The sequence below is a fragment of the Ornithorhynchus anatinus genome, chromosome 10, assembly GCF_004115215.2.
Source record: "Ornithorhynchus anatinus isolate Pmale09 chromosome 10, mOrnAna1.pri.v4, whole genome shotgun sequence".
Classification (NCBI taxonomy): Eukaryota; Metazoa; Chordata; class Mammalia; order Monotremata; family Ornithorhynchidae; genus Ornithorhynchus; species Ornithorhynchus anatinus.
The window spans coordinates 38,271,295-38,278,439 of NC_041737.1; the positions used below are offsets into that span (position 1 = coordinate 38,271,295).

General features: G+C 41.0%; 1 non-coding gene across 1 annotated transcript; it reads right to left on the reverse strand.

Annotated features, from left to right (window-relative positions):
- Positions 1–1,679: 1,679 nt before the first annotated feature.
- LOC114814824 lies at positions 1,680–1,817 on the reverse strand. Its single transcript, XR_003762621.1, has one exon. It is a non-coding gene; the product is annotated as a small nucleolar RNA SNORA7 (small nucleolar RNA).
- Positions 1,818–7,145: the final 5,328 nt, after the last annotated feature.

Consider the following 7,145-nt stretch of genomic DNA (forward strand, 5'->3'; position numbering starts at 1 on the left):
TGAAGTGAAGAGTCACCGGTAGGGACCAAGGAATAGTGAGAGATATAGAAATAAGGAGTGCCAAATCAAAGGAAGCCAAAGTTTTAAAGTCTTCAGGTCTGGGGTGTCAGTTCATCATTTTTCTGGTGAAATTAAGTGAGTAGGGTCTAATTAGGCTAATGTTGCTAGAGTGTAATCTGAGTACCTGTTTGATTTATAGCCATCATTATCTCTGGGATCTCAAGCTAACTCCACCCCTGGCTTTGGAAGAAACGTCTGTCATATAGGGATGATGACATTCACCAAATAGCTCAGCATCCTTCTTTGAGGGGTCTTGGGTTAAGAGCTTAGGGGACCCTGAATGAAAGAACTTTAGACATGCTGAATGGTGATAATCCCATCAACCCCATATAGAGACTTCACTGCCAGATGAGTTTGAAGGAGATTTTGATTGAATAATTTCAACCTTCTGCAAGGGAGATATTATATAGCAGTCCTTCATTTTCCAAGCAGGTGCTACTGATAGAGAGATCCCATCCAGATATACAAGTATGGCCTAGAAGACCAATGTGTAACCGACACACACCTCCGTATTATGTGTAGTTTCCACTTTTAGCACAGAAAGGTGGCTTCTAGAAGCCCTAGAATGCAGGCTTTCTGGAAAGTCCCACTCCCTGTTCCCCATCTTGTTCCCCCTTGTTGCTAAACTGGTGATCACGGCGTTTAAACCACTAAAACTAAGGATAGTGAGATATTGCAACAGTTTATCAGCAGTGTGGCTTAGGGGAAAGAGCACAGGCTTGGGAGTCAGAGGATATGGGGTTCTAAACCCGCCTCTGCTACTTGTCTGCCGGTGACCCTTGGGCAAGTCACTTAACTTCTCTGTAGCTAAGTTACTTCACCTGTAAAATGGGGATTAAAAGTGTGAGCTCCAAGTCGGGCAACCTGTATCGACCCCAGCTCTTAGAAGAGTGTTTAGCACATAGTGCTTAACAAATACCATAATTATTATTATTATCCACTCATCTTGGAGAACTTCTCTAAATTGATGGGTTAGAGTTCAACATGATGAATATCCTTCATAGTACTGATAATAGGATAACATGAAAAGACAAAATGTTTGGTTTTTCTCTTAAAGGTTCATGTCTTCTTTTGGATACTGTCATGTTGTAACTATGCATGATTTCACTACTTGTTTTGGAGAAAACGTCATTGGAGAATTAAGGAACTTTGTTCCGACAATGCACAGAATGTTATGAGGTGGAATAAATGATTGTATACATCTGAGGGGTATTGGAAAAGACATAAATTTTATAATGTGACTTTCCCAGAGAATCGACCATATTCACTTTCAAGAAATAGTTCTTAAAGAGAGCGCCATCCCATTCTTTATAATATTTTGCTCCAATTTTGCCAGTAGCTTTTGAACTGTAGTGGAAATCCAAGGACTCCAGGGTAAAGAGTAGCAATTTTGTCTTGTCTTATGCTGTCAAGTCGTCTCTGACCCATAGGAACTCCATGGACACATCTCTCTCAGAATGCCCCGCTCTCCAACTGTAGTCATTCTGGTAGTGAATCCTTAGAGTTTTCTTGGTAAAAATACAGAAGTGGTTTACTACTGCCTTCTTCCACTCAGTAAACTTGAGTCTCTGCCCTCAACTATCTCCCATGCCACTGTTGCTCAGCACAGTTGAGTTTTAACTTGTAGCAGATTGCCTTCCATTTGTTAGCCACTACCCAAACTAGGAATGGAATGGGTATGCTTCTGCTTGACTCTCCCTCCTGTAGCCGAGGCTGGTAAAGTACTGGAAACTCTCCAGGTGCCATCCTCAGAGGGGATATAGCAATACTGTTGCCCTCCAAAGGATTCAATTTAAACCACTCTGCATGTCTAGAAATCCCTTAACATAAAATGGTGTTTTTAACCCCAGATGATTTGTTTCCTGACCACATGAGATGCAATATATGATGAATGTCCCTAAATTTTAAAGATGTTTTGTGTTCTTTTCAAGTTTTCATATTGTGTTTATAATAATCATGACATCTATTATGTGCTCTGTGCTAAGCAATGAGTAGCTATAAGGTTATAAGATCACACACAGTCCCAGTTACATAAGGGTCACAATAGATTTCATCCTCGCTTTGCAGATGTGGAGACTGAGGCTTAGACTGGCCCAAAGTCACACAATAGGTTGTTGGTGGAGCTGGGACTTATCCAGATCTCCTGAATCTCAACTTCAGGTCATTTCCTCTAAGCCACATTGAATCCCTCTGATTTCCTCTTTATAAATTAACAGATCCTCTGAGGTGCCAGCTTCTGATGGTGAATTCTGAGCTTGAATGACTCATGAGTCATATCCGCTTTGACTTGTTTTTATTTTTTGTTTTGACTCATGGTGGATAACTCTCTGTAGCTTATAGATACACAGATTAGCCTGAGGTAAGACTTTAAATGTGTCTCATTTGTTTCAGTCACATGTCTTTTTCATTCTAATCTTTGATGAAGAAAAAGTAACCACAGTAAAGTTAAAAATAGACCTGTTTGCCCAGAAACTGAGCTTAGTGAATGTTTTCTTTGAATTCTATGCTCTGGTCTATATTTCTACATGTCCACTAGATCACTCTCTAGCTCGTTGACCCTGAATCATCCTTCCTCTTGGTATCTCTGCCTCTTGAACAGAGACAAGTCCTTCTCTCTGATCCCCAGAGCTCTGTCTTCTCCTTCAAATCACTCTTGCCTTCCTCTGACTTTGGGAAGACTTTCTCAGCCTTCTTTGACTCACCAATGAAACTCACAATAGTCAAAACATCAATCTCTTTTCAGGCCGATCCTGAGGCTAATGCGGATTCCAAAATATGGTAACTTGGGTCCAGGCCACAAACCCCTCTCCATTTTCATACTACTCTACCCCACCCCTCTGAACCTCCTGCAACTCCCTGAGTTGATGTCCCCATCGCTGCCTAAATTGTCCAGGATCACTGCTCATTCTAACTACCTATGCTCCATCTCTCATCTGGGTCTCTGAGGAAGCTGCATAACAATAAGAAATCCTTTTCTGTGATTAAGTGCACGCAACGACTTGTTTGCTTCAAAGAAGACAGAAGAGCTGACACACAAAGGTTACATTTTCATTCCGAATACTATTAATGTGATCAGTGACTTCTTTAGACAATGCCGAGAAACTAGTGGCATTTCGTACTGTAGCAAGAATAAGGGACACCTTTTCCAGATTCCAAAGCTGCAGGCCAGGTTATCATGCTAGACAGCTCTCGGGGATTATGTGCATAATTAGCAAGTGATCACTTCCATTTTCAGGGCACCAGAGTCATAAGAAATACACTTTTGCAAATAGGTTTGGAGCTGCAATTAAACCCCTGTTGCCACAATAGGCATTGCCTACTTCAGATCGCAAAAACGTGATTAATAAAAAGAAATGGAAAATGTCAACATATGAGTCAAAACTCACACTTATGGCTTTGTGCTGTTCTGAGATGTCATCTGAAAACGAGCAGTTTGGAGTGTGAAGTTTCCATTAACACTGCTGATCAGCATGTGCTATCAATTCACGATTGACTTCAATTATTAGCGGTTGCTATGACTTTTCCATTAACCTTAATGATTGGCATCAGCTAAGAATTGTTGAGTGCATTCCCTGATTGGTGTTTGCTACATACTCTCCATTCAATTCACCGGTCAGGCTTTGCTGCAACTTTCCCATTGAGTAAAATTTGTCATTATTTTCTCTTTAAATTTGATGGCTAGCCACAGCCCTAAATTCTCCCACAATGATTTTGTTGCCAGATATCTTGAATTCAAACTGTATCACTTAGATGGACATAGCAAAGCCTAGATTCAGGGCTCACATGTCAGTTGGACTATACCCCAGATCTGGATGATCACCTTTAATCCGAAATAGAGCTGTTGCCTCTTTTGGGACTGCAGGCCCCTGCATCTCATCATGGGTCACTGGAAATAGCCATTTGTTGAGGGCAAACAACCCCTAATGTCAGGAACATAAAATGTGATCTGGTAATTCCTTTTAGGTTAAATTTAATTTGATTTTAATTCAAAATAAAAGCGCTCTTACTTTTTCTTTCAATTTTCATAGTTGGGCTTACTTTAGTTTTTTTTTAAAATGACTCCCTTGACGCTGGTGCAGGAGATTCCTGCAAAGGGATTGGGGAATATTGGAATTATGTGCTATGATCCTAATAAAGAGTTCCCTGCCCTCGAGAGGTGGCTGTTTTCACCAATGTTGGTGTGATGCAATCCAATTGGCCAGCATTTCAGAAGGAGGCAGAAGCTTCATCTTGGAGAAAAAGAAAATAAAAGGTAGGGAAAACCAAAGATGCCTCTCACACTGTGCATATTGGGAAGACCTTCACAAGAAGAATTTAGAAGTCAAACTCTCTGAAATACATTTAAAAGTAAAGGCAAATAAGGAATTTGTGTTATGATTGTTACTAGAATTAATCATCAGCAAACCTGTAAATTCTCTGAAATTCAGTCAGAGAACTTGCATCTTTGAAGGAGTCACTTACAATGAAAGCTGTTTCTCTTTAAATCTACCTTGCTCCCGATTATCTCTAGCCCAGATTTATGTCTAAGGTAGAGCTCATTATATTTGCAAACCCTTCAAAGGCTGAGATCATTTCTTGAACTTTTCATGAATGTACCCTAAGTACTTTGAATAGCCCTCTACACCCAGAAGGCCCAAAATCAGTGCAGTTCCTTCCCTTCAGGGCAGGAATGCAGGCCTAGGAATTCAGGGACAGGAAGTGAGATAATTTTGTTTTTTTCTCTAACAATGGGATATATGGATGCTGCAGAAGTCCACAAGGGTTCACTTTCACTAGGGGCATGAGAATACCACTTCCAGTGCTGCGATTTCTATATCCCAACACCCTTAACATTGCTGACCCCCAGGCCACCCACGCCATCCCTTCCCTCACTTAACTGTTCTGTGATAGTGTTATTTTATTCATCATATATATGAACTGAGCTGAATGCCAAGAACTGAGGAAATGAACAGTTCATACATGGTCCTTGTCCCTCAAAAAGCTCACAATCTGAGTAGGGGAGACAGACACATTGAATAAAAGGGATGAATAGCAAACAACAATCAAAGGAAATTAAAGATTAATCAATCAATTAATCATATTAATTGAGCACTTACTGTGTGCAGAGCTGTGTACTAAGTGCTTGGGAGAGTACAGTGTAACAAAGTTGGTAGACGGTTCCCTGCTCACAGGGTGCTTACGGTCTAGATTAAACACCCAAATCATAGTATCATTAGAAGTAGCAAGAATAAGACTTGGAGAAGGCAGTCTTCAAGATCCTCCCTGCTTCAGGCTGTTAACACTTAATATCTATTAACTCTATTGCATCGTACTCTCCCAATTGCTTAGTATACTGCTCTGCTCACAGTAAGTGCTCAATAAAAACTACCTGCTGATGGATTGATTGACTCAGACAGAAGTCCTTAAATAAGAATGTCCAGTCCCTCCCCAATAATCCAATAGCTGAGAAGTCAGACTTTGCTCCTTTGGTATTGGGAGGGAGGAGGAAAGGAGGCAGTGAGTGGAGCAACTGCTGAAGACCACAAGACAGTTCATTCATTCTTCAACTGCATTTATTGAGCACTTATTGTGTGCAAAGCACTGTACTAAGAGCGTGGGAGAGTACAACAACAGACACATTCCTGCACACAACAAGCTCACAGTCTAGAGTTCATCATCGAACTCATCAATCAATCAGTAGTATTTATTGAGCACGTACTCTGTGCCGAGCACTGTACTAGGCGCTTGGAAGATAACCATCTAGACAAATTGGTAGATATGGTCCCTGGCCACAAGGAGCTCACAGTCTGGAGGTCCTAGGAACTCACTCTCTACAGGTCGATAAAGCAAAAGACAAATATACATTGGAGAAAATGTCACCCTTTTTCAGAAGTCTGAAAAACCTAAGGTATTAGTGAAAGAGGGAGTCTGTGATGTGCTAAGAATTTGGGTCTCCTGGGTGGGAAAGCTTGAAGTTCTTTACAAGTTCTTTAAAGTGTGTTGGCCTCTCCTAATGACAAAAAAGGTCAGATTCATGTGGCTGCTCTCCCCTAATGGACTGCATCTTCATGAGAAACTCCCTTTGAAGTTCATGTCAAGGCCAGGATCACCCTGGGAATGATTTTTGCCTTAGCAAAGTCTCAGTTTTAACCTTTTTACCACATGTCACCATTTTATATAGCACTATCATTTAAGACATTATTCCCTTGTCAGAAAATAGCAAGTGAAACCTGGTGAGCATTTACACACTCACTCTACTTTTTATTAGTGTGCTTATTGATCAGACGTCTTACTCGTAAACCTCAGCCATTTCTGAGACTATCCAGAAAAGGACGCTCAAGCATGATATAATGGCACCTTTGTCAGAGTGCATACGTCTCCACCTTTTAATGCACATTTCATAAGCATTTTGCTGGGTTAAGCTGTTGGCTTTATATTTGCAGCTCTAAAAGAACCAAGGAGGTGAAGAAGATTATCTCTGGCAGCTCTGCTCTATGCCATCACTTTGTTGCCATTGTTGGAATGTCTCAAAAGGTTTTATTAGGTAAAGACGTCTATAAATTCCAGGTGTCGACCATATGTACATCAATCTGTCCATAAATTTAGAAGAAAGTATTTTCTTCTCATATCTGATTTCCCACATGTACGTCTAGCACAATGTTGCTAGCGCAAGTCTGCATTTGTGAGAAAATCTGCGTACCCTTGGATTAAGGGGAAATGAACAAATGGGCTCTTTTGGCGACTGTTTTCCGCTGGAATGAAGCAGCGTGTTGTAGTAGGAAGAGCACGGCCTGGGAGTCAAAGGACCTGGTTCCAATCCTCGTTTCACCATTTCTCTGCTGTGTGACCTTGGACAAGTCACTTAACTTCTCTGTGCCTAAATTATCTCATCTGTAAAATAGAGATTAAGATCGTGAGCCTCACTTGAGACATAGACTGTGTCCGACCTGATTATCTTGTATCTACCCAAGTGCTCATTACAGGGCTTGGCACATAGTAAGCTCTTAACAAATCTTGTCTTATGCTGTTGAGTTGTTTCTGACCCATTGTGACTCCATGGACTCATCTCTCCCAGAATGCCCCACTCCCCATTGACAATCATTCTG